The 14314-nt window shown below is 37.9% G+C and overlaps 1 long non-coding RNA gene across 1 annotated transcript; it reads left to right on the forward strand.

Annotated features, from left to right (window-relative positions):
- The first annotated feature begins 4202 nt into the window (after positions 1-4202).
- LOC145985830 (uncharacterized) lies at positions 4203-13899 on the forward strand. Its single transcript, XR_014441457.1, has 3 exons — positions 4203-4331; positions 10865-11074; positions 13763-13899. It is a non-coding gene; the product is annotated as an uncharacterized LOC145985830 (long non-coding RNA).
- The last annotated feature ends 415 nt before the right edge of the window (positions 13900-14314 follow it).

Below are 14314 nucleotides of genomic sequence, written 5' to 3' on the forward strand. Positions count from 1 at the left end.
GCTTTGAAACCAAATACAGGACTCCAATACGGCTTCACAAAAGGGAGATGCACGGAGGATGCAGTAAATACTTTATTAAACACAGTCGCTTCGAACGAAAACAAATACGTGGTGGCAACACTGGCGGATATAACTGGGGCGTTTGATAATCTGTGGTGGCCTAACTTACTCTGTACTCTCAGAGAAATGAAATGCCCGGGCACCCTGTATAGAATTCTGGAGGACTATTTCAGGGATAGAAAAGTCACCCTACATATTCCGGACCAAGATATCGCTAAAACAATGACAAAGGGTTGCCCACAGGGTTCCGTTTTGGGACCCCATCTATGGAACGTGAACTTCGAACCTTGCATCAAGACCTTGCAAGAAACACTGGAAGTAGTTAAGTGCATAGCCTACGCCGATGATCTGATAATTATCACCACAGGAAACTCAAGAGCAGAAATCGAGAAAAATACTACCACCGCGTTACAAAAATTGACACAATGGTGTGATAAAGCTAAATTAAAATTATCGGATACAAAGACCAAATACATAGTTTTGAAAGGAAAATTTAGCCAACATCGGAATCCATTAATAAGAATGAAAGGCAAATCAATAAAAAGGGTAACCGAGATTAAATACTTGGGAGTGACGCTGGAAGAGGGCTTGCTTTTCAAAAGCCACATTGAGAACATAACCTCCAAAGGGGAAGCTCTCATGAACAAAATAGCTACCATTGCATCCAACAGCTACAGACTTCCTCCGTCAGTTATTAAAACTTATCTAGTGTCCATCTACTTTTCAATCATCACTTACGGGGCATCGGCGTGGGCCTCATCGTCATTGCATAAAATAACGTACGTTCGTAAGCTAAGATCTTCTTACAGGAAAGTAATTCTCAGAGTTACCGGGGCTTTTAAAACTACTTCGTCGGAAGCGCTGTTTGTCATGATGGGAACTTTGCCAATTGATTATCAAATTAAGCTGAGGGCAATGACTTATCACTTCAAACGTGGGAACGAGAGGAAGATAACCGAACAAATGGGAGAATTCCTCCCCACCGTCCAGGAGATCAAGGCGAAGATTCATCGAGACTGGCAGCGAGAATGGGACGAGTGCGAGAAGGGTGGAAGACTGTATAACTTCCTCCCCTGCACGCAGGAGAACGTTTTTAACAGGGACGTTACGCCAACCAGAGGGCTGATACATCTTCTAACAGGGCACGGACCATACGGGAGTTACCTCACAAAAATAGGTAAAAGGGGAACCGACGTATGCCGAGACTGCCGGATGGAAAGAGACACGCCAGAACATAGAGTATTTTCCTGCCCCGCCTCTGATGAACAGATAATATTGGCCAGAAGAGACCTGCCGAATAACATCATCTTCGAACTGATAAGGAGCGAACATTTAAATAAGTTATGCGACCTCGCAGATTTAGTGTCCAATATCGAGTTGCGGAGGTACCTGACGGAACCGGAAACCCGGCGCCCACCAGCCACCCCTCCTCAACAGGAGCCCCGCAGAAGCAGCAGGATACAAAACCAAGTCCCCACACCCCTTCCCCGGAGACCGTCACAATCGCGTCGGGAGCAGATACCACAGGAAGAAGAGGAGTCAGCACCGGAAGATTCAACCCGAAGGAGAAACTTCAGAGTGTCCACTGGGAGACGAGGAGCCGCCGCCAGGAGAGGGTTACCCCCGTCCAATCAGCCTGGAGAGAGCCATGAAGGTTGCCCGGAGAGAAGTCGTCGAAGATGAAAATGACCTAAAAACCATCTCTAGGGATAAAATAATACAATAGCATAATAACGAAAAAAACAACAAAAACAACAACTTTAAAAGTAATATCAGAACCCCACATTAAATCGTGACTAAAGTTTCTTTAATAATACATCCAAGATGAGGGGCCATAAACTCTTAAAAATTTAACTTGAAAATTGCTAGACTTGGAATCTGCTGGAATCCAGTAGGCACCAAAGAGACTTAATATAAAAGGAAATTTCGAACAAACAAATTAAATTAAAATTAATTTTTTAACAATGTAAGTGTAGTAAAAACCATGAACATATATTTATATACTTATTATTAATTAATATAATCTAATATAAAAGTTTGTTTATCTTTTTCCTTTTTAAATTTTTTATTATTATTATTATTATTATTATCAAGTCTACATATAATTATTTGCGTTTTTTATGTCATATTTATTTATCTATTACATATCTAACAATTACAGTTTCCGCATAATTAGCATTCTATCAAAACTTAGTACCCGTTAATTCACGTTAAATTGTGTGGCTGTGATTTCATTCTGAGATCTCATAGCAGCCTCAGTCTGCACGGACATTGAACCTCGCACGGCCACTGTCGCTCCCGTGGAATGCAGAGTCAGCTTCATGTCGCATAACCAAGTTGACACGGAGTGCTGACGCCGGTATCTTATCGGGCGTGTGTCCTCAACACATAAATGAAACAACGGCGAGATAAATAAGGAACTACAAAACCTCTTACAGTAAGTGTATATTAGGAATCGACATCCACTAAATTAATGAACTAGCCCAGTATTTCATTTAACTTCCAAATAGCAAATTCTCCCCACACACTACAATAAAGCCTGATCTGGAAACCAGACAGGGAACTTGCATCCGTGCAGACTAATCCAAGCAATCATTCACCCCAATCTAAACTCTCACCCCATCATACTCTCCCCTCAAGCTTAAAACAGTTCTGGATACCAGAATGGTTGTCCCTCCTGTACATAGCATTTCCTATAGTACTATCTATACGATAACTAAAACTAACCAATAAACTAACATAAACTAATCCATAACTACTATTAACAAATTTAATTAACTACCAATCATACAAATGCACAGTAAATTTACAAGAAATCCTTAAGACTTGTTCCGGTCACCAGAACGGTCTATTAAAATAATACAAACTAAAAATTATTAAATGTAGCTATGTATAGAATCTCCATGTATTTTATTTTATTTTTTTTTATTGTATTTTATGTATGAAAATAAAGATGAGAAGAAGTAGGATAAAAATTCAGGAAACTGACGTCCTGGTTTATTTAAAGGTACCAGGACATTGAGAGCATACCCTCGAAAGTACGCGGGTGGAGGCGGGCTACTTCGGGAGGTTTCCCCCTTTGGATATGTATATGTGCTGTATGTGTATATGTGTATGTATATATGTATGAATATGTATGTGTGTATACATTCTAATGGCCAATAAATCTGTCTGTTATATTGCACTGTCTTCAAGTTGATCCCAAACTCGAACAAGAAAATTTGCAGCTAAGAATTTTCACATCGAACACTGTAGATCACAGAATGGTCACACACTGGAAAAGAAGAACTGGTTCGACAGAAATGTCCAAAAAAATTTCAATATGTAAGAAAAATTAACTTCACAAAATCCTTCAAAATTATGATGACATTTAACTCATATGCTGTATACCGTGCGTGACAAAGAGGAGATACTTACTGGCTCTTAGGGCAAAGTGATAATTGTCCCCTGGACTCCACCTTCTACTGAGTTTTGTGGCTCCTTTGAAGTAAACTGTAACTAGTGTGGTCAATGTGGGAAAATTATCTCAGCATTTATTTCAATATGAAAAGGCTTGGGGCAGGTGCGGTTGGCCCTATAGCATGCAGGAGCAGTGAAGCCCCCGTAATATACAGTAATCACCTCGAGAATGAATAATAAAACAATGTCTTTACCATTTCACAATATTTCACTAAAATATTTACACAATAAGTAATGTATTTGTGTCCGTAACATGGCGAACCCTTTTGTTGAGAAAGAGAAATCGCGAGTCGGCTGCCCTGGTGCAGGTCCTCAGTTGAACCCCCATGCCAACTCTGCCTGGCAGAGAACAAAATACATTCTTAGTTCTCCTGTCAGTGAATAGAAGCACTTTCATGCATTGAGTGGCAGGAATTGTGTACCATGATAAACTTTCTTTGGAGACGCCTCTACTTATGAAGACATCTAACCTCTGTCACTCGGAAATTACTGACCACAAAATGTTTCTATTGGATCCACCTGTATGCTCCATCTTGGCTGTGTTCAATGAAATTAAATTACAGGTTGTGTTGGGCAAAAACAGCCGAATGTAATAGGTAATCCTTGGGCATACACTGAACCAAGGTTATTAGAATTATATACACTGAACAAATAAAATAATCAAGAATATGAAGACATAATTTAAAGGACACCTATCTCCTGAGTAATTTGTAACTTTTCTTTAAAATGTTTATCTTTACCAATCCAGTTATGTGCTTTTAAGATTATAAAAAATTATAATTTGTTTTAGGACTTCACAGACATGTTCTAAGGTACAGCAAATAAGCATGTAGAAATAACGAGTTACTTGCACTGCAGTCTGTGCTGCAGTTGTAAGTAGCAGTTAGTTGCTTTTTCAGGTAGGAGTAAAAAAATTAATAATTACTCTTGCAATTACTTTTACCTATGGCTCAACAATAATGAACAAATTTAGTTTTGCTAGAAGGATGCAAGTGCAAAAAAAAAACAAGTAATAATAAAAAAAGGAAACACTTACCAGACAATGAAAAAAAAATTCACGGTGGCGAAAATTTTGAATTTTTCCAAAATCAGTGAGTGTTTCCCTTTTTCCTTGTTTTATGTATATATATGGGGAGCGCACGTGCATGTGTGTGTATGTATGTACTTGTTACAAAAATTTTAACCACTATATTTTCATATTGAAACTTTTAAGGTTTATTACAAATTAATGATTTTTAGTGTTTGTTTAAATGGCCATCACTTAAGAAGAGAACAGTCTACTTGTAGTTCACACACAGAACATTTTATATGAGTTATAGATAATCTAGAAAGAATGCCAAAGCAAATTACAGTTATTGTTTAAGAGCCATTATTTTGAAATTCGAACAAAAAAGGAATATTTGAATTTTTTAATTGATTGGCTTTATTTTTTCATATGTTGAAGTAGGTCATTAGAAATGAATATTGTACAATTTTGAGACCTTAAAAATTTTTTCCCTCCCCTGTAGAAAATATCAAAGTTCAAGGTCAGACTGCCCATTTTTCATGAAAAGTGAAACATGGATAAGTTCGGAGTGCCCCATATCTTTGGAAATCAACAACATCCCAAACTTTTGTTTTGATATACTGTTAATATAAGACTGGTTGCTTATACATTCAATTGTTTTGATGGGACATTGTTACTTTCCATTGTTATGTGGCAACGAAGAGGGTCCAAAATGCAGTTTTTTCCTGTTTTCGGCCCTTAATATCTTGGTTAAGCAACCTACCCCAAAGATTTGTATACTGGGCATTGAAGCTCACTATTAAGACAAGCTACCTGATATAGCACATTACTGGGATATTGATGCTGTTAGCAGATATAACCCTTTGAATACTCAAAAACTGGGAAATCCGCATCTTTGGAATTACGCCTATCTCCAAACACCATCAAGGTAAAAATACACTAAGTATGCCAACTTGTAGGTGAATATATGTACTAATACCAGGAAATGAAAAAAACTTTGGGGTCTCGTCCCACTTTCGAGAAAATAATTTTTAAAATATTAGGAAATGTCCTTGTAAATTATCACACTTCGCCCCCCCCCCCTCCCCTATCAGAAAGTGGAACAGACCTTTCTCCTACTTTCCTTTGTTCCAATTGGAACAGCCCATGTCTTGACAAGTTGTGGGACAGTTTTCGTTTTTCTTTCTTTGATGGATAGCGTAGTGGTAACGTGGTATCCTGTAATCAAAGGGTCCCGGGTTTGATGCAAGTTGAGGTACAAATTGTTCGGATACCACTTTAAACTGCAGTTTTATTTTGTTATTCGGTAGTTAAAACCACCAAACAACGAGTTTTTCTATTAAACTACTCTCTTGTAATTTATGAAGAAATTAATCTTCCATTTTAAAAGCGAAAATTATTTTTAGGTCATTTTTTGGAGTTATTTAGCTCATCATTCCGAGCACTAATCATAACGTTTACTACTTGAATGCATGCATGTGCACTCCGATACAGCAAGGCCAGCAGTGGTGACACACAGCATAACTGTTACAAGTTAATTCTGTAACTTTTGTTTTTTTATTATTTCTTCCGGGTTGCCTCAATCTGCAAGCCTCCAAGGTTCGTCTTTTTCGGATATGGGGCCATCAACATCCACTCGCAGCACGTTGACAAAACATGTGCGTAACATCACCCTGGCCAGCCTGTAGGCAGTCAATGCCATCAAGGTCCCTAGGAACCAACGAGCGACCTTGAAGAATCCAATGGGACTTTAAGCTATGTAGGGGGAAATTTGGGTTTCCCAATGGGCAAGCGCTGAACGAAAGCCAAAGTGCCATCCTTTCACTCGGTTGATGGCCTCAGTGTTGCGAACTTCACGATAAGTGTCCAAGTGCACTGTATACTGTCAGCGATATTGCATATCCACCAAGCTACTTAAAATTTATATTCATAAATATATTATAAAGTTTCAAAACACAGGAGAAACACAAAAATATGATTGCTGACATACGGATGATATATTCTATGTGAAGATAAACGTTTCCGAGCATTCGGTCTAGTAAGACAGCTAATATGTCCATGGGCCCATCCGCCAAATAAAGTTGGTAAAACTCGCTGGCCACGGTCACACTTTTTTCAAGCGCTTTGCAAGGTGAAAAGTTACAGTTTTTCAGGCAGGTGAATTTCTATTTGTTTGCTTCAAAAACTTTAGTGTTGGCATTGTTTACTATTTACTACGGGAATTGTTTCAATCATCCCTGATCGTCTGTTGAATTAAATACGTTTGACAACACACCAACTGAAATTCGAAAAAATGAACAACTGCGCCAGGACATTTATCTTTCCCCTTAGAGATGTTATGAATGAGTTAGTTTACTTTACTTTGCGTTTTGTGCCTCTTGGCTAATTTGCGAAGATGGGGATGAGTGATGAATGGACATTCACAAACAACCAAGCCCGAGAGGGATTTGAACCCGGGACCCTTGGCATCGCAGCGCGATGTGCTAACCACTCGGACACAGGCTCCAGCTAGAGACGTTATGGAAAGAGTATCAGGTAGAATGCTAATTCTTTTCAGTATAACGTACCATGTAGAAGCAATGAATTCTTGGTTTTCTTATTTTTTCTGGATCTGCTTCCCAGGGTGCGAAATCTAAGGAGGATGGGGGATATACCCCCACGAACAATCTTGGCCTCAAAAATTCCCCCACCAAAAAATGTTGGGAGGTGGTGGGAGAGTTTTTGTTACAACAAACGAATGATAAGCAATTACTTTTAATTTCAAATATACTGTAGTTGTGAATATTCAATGCTTTTTCTATCTCAAGAGATCATTAACAAATCTACACCAATACGCACAATAAAAGTAAAACAAGAATGAAAAACAATAATAACTATGAAATCTAATCCATTTATATCAACATAAAGAAAAATATAAATAAAAATTTACACATAATAAAACCACTTCAACTATTTCATAAACTATTAACATCTTCAACCAGTTAGTAAAGAAATTAGTTTGATACTTTATAATATCTGATATCGTATAACAAATGTATTTCTTTTTTTGTAATTAACGACAATAATAATATATTTTTAATTTAGTAACTTATTTTTACTTTTAATAACATTATAAATATGTATATCGTATAATTTATATGTATGTTTGTGGGGGAGGATGATTTGTAGATTAAGCTTTCTCCCCCCCCCCCCAACCACCAGCCTTGGATGATTTTGCACCCTTCTGCTTCCCCAACGGAAAATGTCACTGCACGCCACTGCTTGAATGGTATAAAACATCAATACTTCCAGTATATTTGTCTCAATATCATTTTTTTTAAAAACTTTAAAATATTCAAATAGTAAATTTTATTTTGAGAGTGAAAAACTATTTTTAATAGTCTGAGGGGTGATGTGGACGTGTCCTTATGTCTATATTCTTCCAAAGTTTAAAAATCTATATTCACACACTTTAAAGATTTATCTGTACACAATGCCCCGTTTAGTGATTATTGTGTGCATGTGTGCGAGCACATCCACATGTACAGTGTGGCTTTTCACTAAATTTGTGTATTTTCACATCCCAACACATGCACACACCAATCCCTAATTGCAATGATCAACAAAACTAATTTTCTTTTGCTCACAAGGTGAGCAATGAACCCAAATATTCATGTTTGGGAAATGAGAGAACTCATGTGTATATAAATAGTTCATCATCACTTTTTGCAACACCCAAGTGAAATGTTTAAAAAAAAAAATGGTTCATTACATAAACCTAATCATCATACTTAAACTATGAGGACTGTTGATTTTCTTCCATATCTGGCATCTGTAATATTCCTCCTGACTATACAACAGTAATCAGCACTCCACTTTCCATGGATAAGATCCACAGGGAGAAGTGTTGGAGACAGCAGTCGCTGTTCCCTTAGTGAGGGGAATTTTGAACACTTGGTTTCAGGTGGAGGAGAGGAAAAGGCAACAGACACAGAGGGAGAAGGTAATTAAGATGGCGTGAAGAAAATAATTTACCATCTAAGGGCTTCAATAACAACTCACTGTTATTGTTTGATGCACTTTGGAAGGACTCGTGCAACAGCCTGGCCAGCTCCCGCATTTCTCAACAGACCACTGAATGGAGGCAGTGATCAGAACGCTACATTTTAAAAGTAGCTTCGCTACAGCTACAGCTACTCTTCCAAAATGTAGCTTCGCTACAGCTACAGCTACATTTACCATAAAGTAGCTCGCTACGCTACTCCTGTTCGCTACTTCGCTACTTTTCCGCTACTTGTGCATAAAAGAAATTAACAACCACATGGATATTCCAAGAAGACCCTAGTATGATAGTTGTACTTGCTGGAAAATAGATTCCGTTATTTATTATCATGATTCCCGTCATTCTGTAATTTTGATAGCAGTGTTACTTCAGTTGCTTATTTTCAATATAGTGTATCAGAATAACGTACCTATGTAAGCGGCAGATCAATTCAATTAGGATGACACAAAATTAATGATTACAACTATACACAAATAAAATTTGGTAGAATTATTTACATTTATATATCAACATATTTTCCTTGAGAATAAATATTGAGTTAAGTCACATAGTGGTTCGAAACCAGTCTTGATTTGCTTATCTGTGCATAAAGTGGACTCCAAATGAAAACTAGGAAAGACGCCTGGAGGGTGGGATCCTCCTGCTCCTCCATTCCCCACACTGCTCATCGTCTTTCATCATTCTTTATCATTCTCACAATTAGCCAAAAGTGGCAGAAAGTGACTCTAGATAAGATTGATTGACTTTTTGTTTTAAGTCCACTTTATGCACACTAAGGCTAATCGGGACTGAACCTACAGTTTAAAGTGGGATCCGAACCACTATGTGCCTCCACCGGGTATCGAACCCGGGACCCGACTGTAAATAAGATAATTAGTAAATAAAGGATTGATCTTCATTGTCATGATTAGCAAAAGTAACAGAAGAGCTAAAGGGAAATATATTGAGAAAACTGATGTGTAAATCCGAGAGTTCTGTTAACATACTGAGCCATTGATTGCTGGCACTATTGCTGTCATTCTAGTGGAAAATGGATCGCTCCTTTTTGCACTGCAAGTTGTGTTTTACACAGTAATTAATTACATTTTGCTGCCTCTTATACTAGGAATATCCACAATACATGTTCCGGGGTGGCGCAAGCGAGGTATTTTTTTTTTCAGGGGTGCCACAAATGAGGCATTTCCTCAAAATCTCAAAACAAGTAGCTGTTAGTTGGAATATATTCATATATGTCAGTTAGTTATCTGGATATTAGAATTATTAAGATACTAATGAAATAAATTACGCGGATACCTTTACTGTGATATCAAGATATTTATTATATTTATTGAGTATTTCCATGTAATAGACTGTCTTTATAATCCTCCTGCAAAAGTAAGCATTATTGTCGATTTTTTTAATGCTGTTGCCGCATTCAGAATTTACCTCAAAATGCTGAGAAGAAATGTAGCTGTAGCAAAATTTTCACTACAACTACAGAAATTTTGTAGCTTCGCTACCGCTACAACTACAATTTTCAAAATGTAGCGCCGCTACAGCTACAGCTACAAATTTTGTAGCTAGCTACAGTAGCGCCGCTACTTTCGACCACTGAATGGAGGTGCCAGGTTAAAACTTCTGACCAGAGTTTCAGAATTGTCCAAGAACAGTCCTCAGTCTGTCCTAGATGTATAATTGTTCTTGTATGGCCATATTGCTTTATTGCAGAGTTATTTCTCTCTAGTTTACTGTTGTTACAAGCATTTAAACATTTTTTGGGAGAACACACACTCCCTTCTTCAGATGCTTATTTGTAGTTTGATTTAAAAATAAACATTACATAAAAAAATGTTTAAATACTTCAACAACTAAAAAGTACAAGAGGAATAACCTCACTCTATCGTTTTATGTTCATAATTAGCACAACTATCATATTGTAAACATTCTTGCAACTGAGTAATTATGTTATTCAACAAGTAATGTACGTAGCACTGAGTTAAATAAGTGGCAGTTATTTTAAGGTCTTTGGCACACTTTTTGGAAATGAGAACTCGTCAAATTTTAATGTGGTGTGCTCTCTCTCTCTCTCACACACACACAGACATCTTTCTATCAAGACAGAAACAGTAGTAATGGTACTAGAAATTATGATAGAACAATTTAATTGTAACTATATCACAAATATTTGCAGTGTGTTGGAAATCTTCTAACAAAGGTTACAAATAAGAATAGGTATAAATAAAATCGCTTCTTAATGAGCATACATTTTTGTTCTTTTAACAGTTGTATTGATTAAAGGAGGAATCCTTTCGTTTCAGGGTTCAGATGATTGAAACAGTCCTACATGAATCTGTGTGTGGAACTTCTTGTTAGTTTCACAATATGGTGTGGTTTCTTTTATGGACTCAATAGCATTATACAAGCATGCGAACTGACAATCCACATTGTCTCCATTATTTATGCATTCCTTACTACATTCCCCATATTATGGTCCTATTCTACCAACTTACTGCATTGCATGACCCCAGGTAAGTTGGACAATATATCTTATTGTTGAACAATGTTAATTTTCAGGTCTCAAAACAGCTGATAGCTGGAATTGGTCTCCCAGGAGGGACCTCATTTACCAGAAGGAATTGCTTAAAACACAACGGTTTTTCAGAATTTTCAAGGTCAAAAATGAGCATAATTATGTGCAGGACATGAAATTAGGAATGGGAGGAAGTCTCCATTCTCGAAAGCCAGAAAAATAGCAGCAGTGGGACTCAATGTGCCAATCGTGCATCTTTGAGCCACAGAGTTGTTTTCTTTAGGCATGGATATCGCAACAAATCTTGTAGCTGTGGAGGAGGTTGTCGGAGTGTTGATATAAAATTGAATAGTAGTAATAACAATAATAAAACAACTAATATTATCATAAACTATAAATTAATAACATAGCCCGTGGCTCTACAGTGCTGCAAGGCCCTTGGCCTATCTTCCAACTGCCAGTCTCCCTCCCACAATCCTACCTAGAGGTGTGGATAATAGGGTGACATGGGGTCAGCACGTTGAACCCTCAGTTGTTGTAGGAGATTTCCCAGACCAGGTTATGCTACTCACTTGAGCTCCCGAATTTCCTCACGATGGTGGGTTGTCAGCAGTCCTATACACAGGTTAAAAACCTACAATGTAGCTATAATCATGTTGAATATAGTTGAAAACTGTCCAATAGTTTACCTTAAAAAACAATTAAAATGTATTGCACAATAACTAAAAAGTAGTATTGTCAACCAGAGGGCGACACTCAGGAGGGTAGATTTCACCCTCTGGAAGACTTGTGAGGATGAGGAAGGGCAAGGGCCTGGGTGTCATGATGGTGAGGGCAAGCAGTAAGGGTGATGCATGTGAGAATGAAGTCACATGCAGGTGCGGTCTGGCTGAGTTAAAATGAACACCTCTGACTATTCGTAAGTAGGCTACTTGGTCAGCCAATGGCTATGTAAGCTAGTTACTTGAGTTTACATGCCAGAAAATACTACTCTTTCTGAAACTTAATTTTCTTTGAAAAATCCACAAAAATGTTAAAACGTAAAATAATTAGTATTAATTTTAGTTCACTCCCGTTTCACCCCTATTTAGCACATAGTGAGAAAAACAGATTGAACATATACACAGTAACTGCAAATAAAACAATCTTTACATAGCATACTGCTGGACTATACTAGGGTACTTATCGACACTTAACATCTTTTTTTATTATTTGATTGCACTGCATAATGCACTTAATTTATTTTAAAACTACTGAATATTATCAATACAGAGGTTGTTCCGTCTACGTTTGGCCAATTTCGTTCCTCCCCCCCTGCACTCAGAATGAACTCACCCAACCTTGGTCAGGCATGTTTGTCAGTGTAGTGTGTGAGCTGTAAAAGAGTGGTTGTGTTTTCTCACTGGGCCAAAAATCCCGCCAAAACTGAGCCGCTTTTTGGGAGGAGTGCGTTGTATAGCTTTCCAAGTGTTTGCATTTTCTCGCTTGGCCGAAAATGTTGCCAAAACAGTTGCTTTTGGGAAGGTTATGTTGTAGCCTTTTATGACGCAAAGTTCAGTGTGTCAATGATCAGGAAGTAGTGTAAGAGCAAGAATTGTGACGTTAGTTTGACTTTATTCAAGAATGTGATCGGCAAGTATAAGGATTGCATGGCCCCAGCGTTCGGTTCTCCAACAAAGGGGACGAGAACACGGCCGTGCACACAAGCCACCACCAGTATGCAAGTGCAAGGTGCTGTTAACAGTTTCCAAAGACATATTTAGATGATTTTCCATCTGTCTTTGTTTCGGTGGATTCTCTTGCATGCCCATTCTGCGAAGTTTCGCCTGCATACTGGTGGTTTGCTTGTGTGCACGGCCGTGTTCTCGTCCCCTTTGTTGGAGAACCGAATGCTGGGGCCATGCAATCCTTATACTTGCCGATCACAGTCTTGAATAAAGTCAAACTAACGTCACAATTCTTGCTCTTACACTACTTCCTGATCATTGACACACTGAACTTTGCGTCATAAAAGGCTACAACAAAACCTTCCCAAAAGCAACTGTTTTGGCAGCATTTTCGGCCAAGCGAGAAAATGCAAACACTTGGAAAGTTATACAACGCACTCCTCCCAAAAAGCGGCTCAGTTTTGGCGGAATTTTTGGCCCAGTGAGAAAACACAACCACACTTCTACAGCTCACACACTACACTGACAAACATGCCTGACCAAGGTTGGGTGAGTTCATTCTGAGTGCAGGGTGGGAGGAACGAAATTGGCCAAACGTAGGCGGAACAACCTCTGTACAGCTCTGCACAGTTGTAGGACCCTAACAATACTACATTCTAGAATATTTTTTCCCCTGTATATTTAAAATTTTCTTCTTGTAATAGTGTTCTTTGGAACAAGATACCAAAATTTCCCTTCCCAGAAACAAGATACTCTTAAGAAAAAAGAAACCAATAACAACTATCTACCGTAAATAGTCTTCCTTCTATGATTTTTTTTTGTGCAGCACTGCACATTCAAAATGTGTGTGTCTGGAAAGGTTCCTGGCACCTAAAGGATTGTTGTTCTGGAACCATGCTGATTGGATCTAATCTCTTATTTAATCCTATCTTGGCAAGCTTAGATTTTTTCATAGACATTTCAGTATTCTTCTCCGAAGAAATTTTCAGAAAAAGCACTAAAACAAGTTTCTTCTGCAGGTATCCTTAACACAGATTTTGAAGTAATCATCCTGGAAATGACATTTGGTTTTTTTGCAATTGATTTTGCATGTACCCTGTACCTAAGGGAGAGGTTGTCGATGGTAGCCCATCATGTTGTTACCATTGTGCTCGTATTACGAATTCTAAGTAAGGGCTTCTCAGCGTCAGTGGCAGTTGCAGGCATTGCTCAATTGGAGTTGTCAAACATTCTGTTACACACACGATGGATTCTTAGGTACTTTCATTGTGAGGACAGTTTGATGTTTACATTTGTTGAACTGACTTTTATGATAACTTTCACTGTTACTCGGTTTGTATGTGGATCTTATCTGTTGTATGCAGTACTGTCCCATGGTGATATTGATACAGATTTAAACATTTGTGCTTTAGGACTGTATGCCATCTCAATTCTATTTTTTATGGATATGGTAAAATATTTCCGTATTAAATACATAAGGGTACATGATGAATAAACCATTGAATAACTGTTAAGTGTATATTTAATTAAGCAATATAAGAGTTTACTTTATGTAGTTGACTCAGTGTGGA

The sequence above is a fragment of the Lepisma saccharinum genome, chromosome 3, assembly GCF_977018435.1.
Source record: "Lepisma saccharinum chromosome 3, izLepSacc3.1, whole genome shotgun sequence".
Lineage (NCBI taxonomy): Eukaryota > Metazoa > Arthropoda > Insecta > Zygentoma > Lepismatidae > Lepisma > Lepisma saccharinum.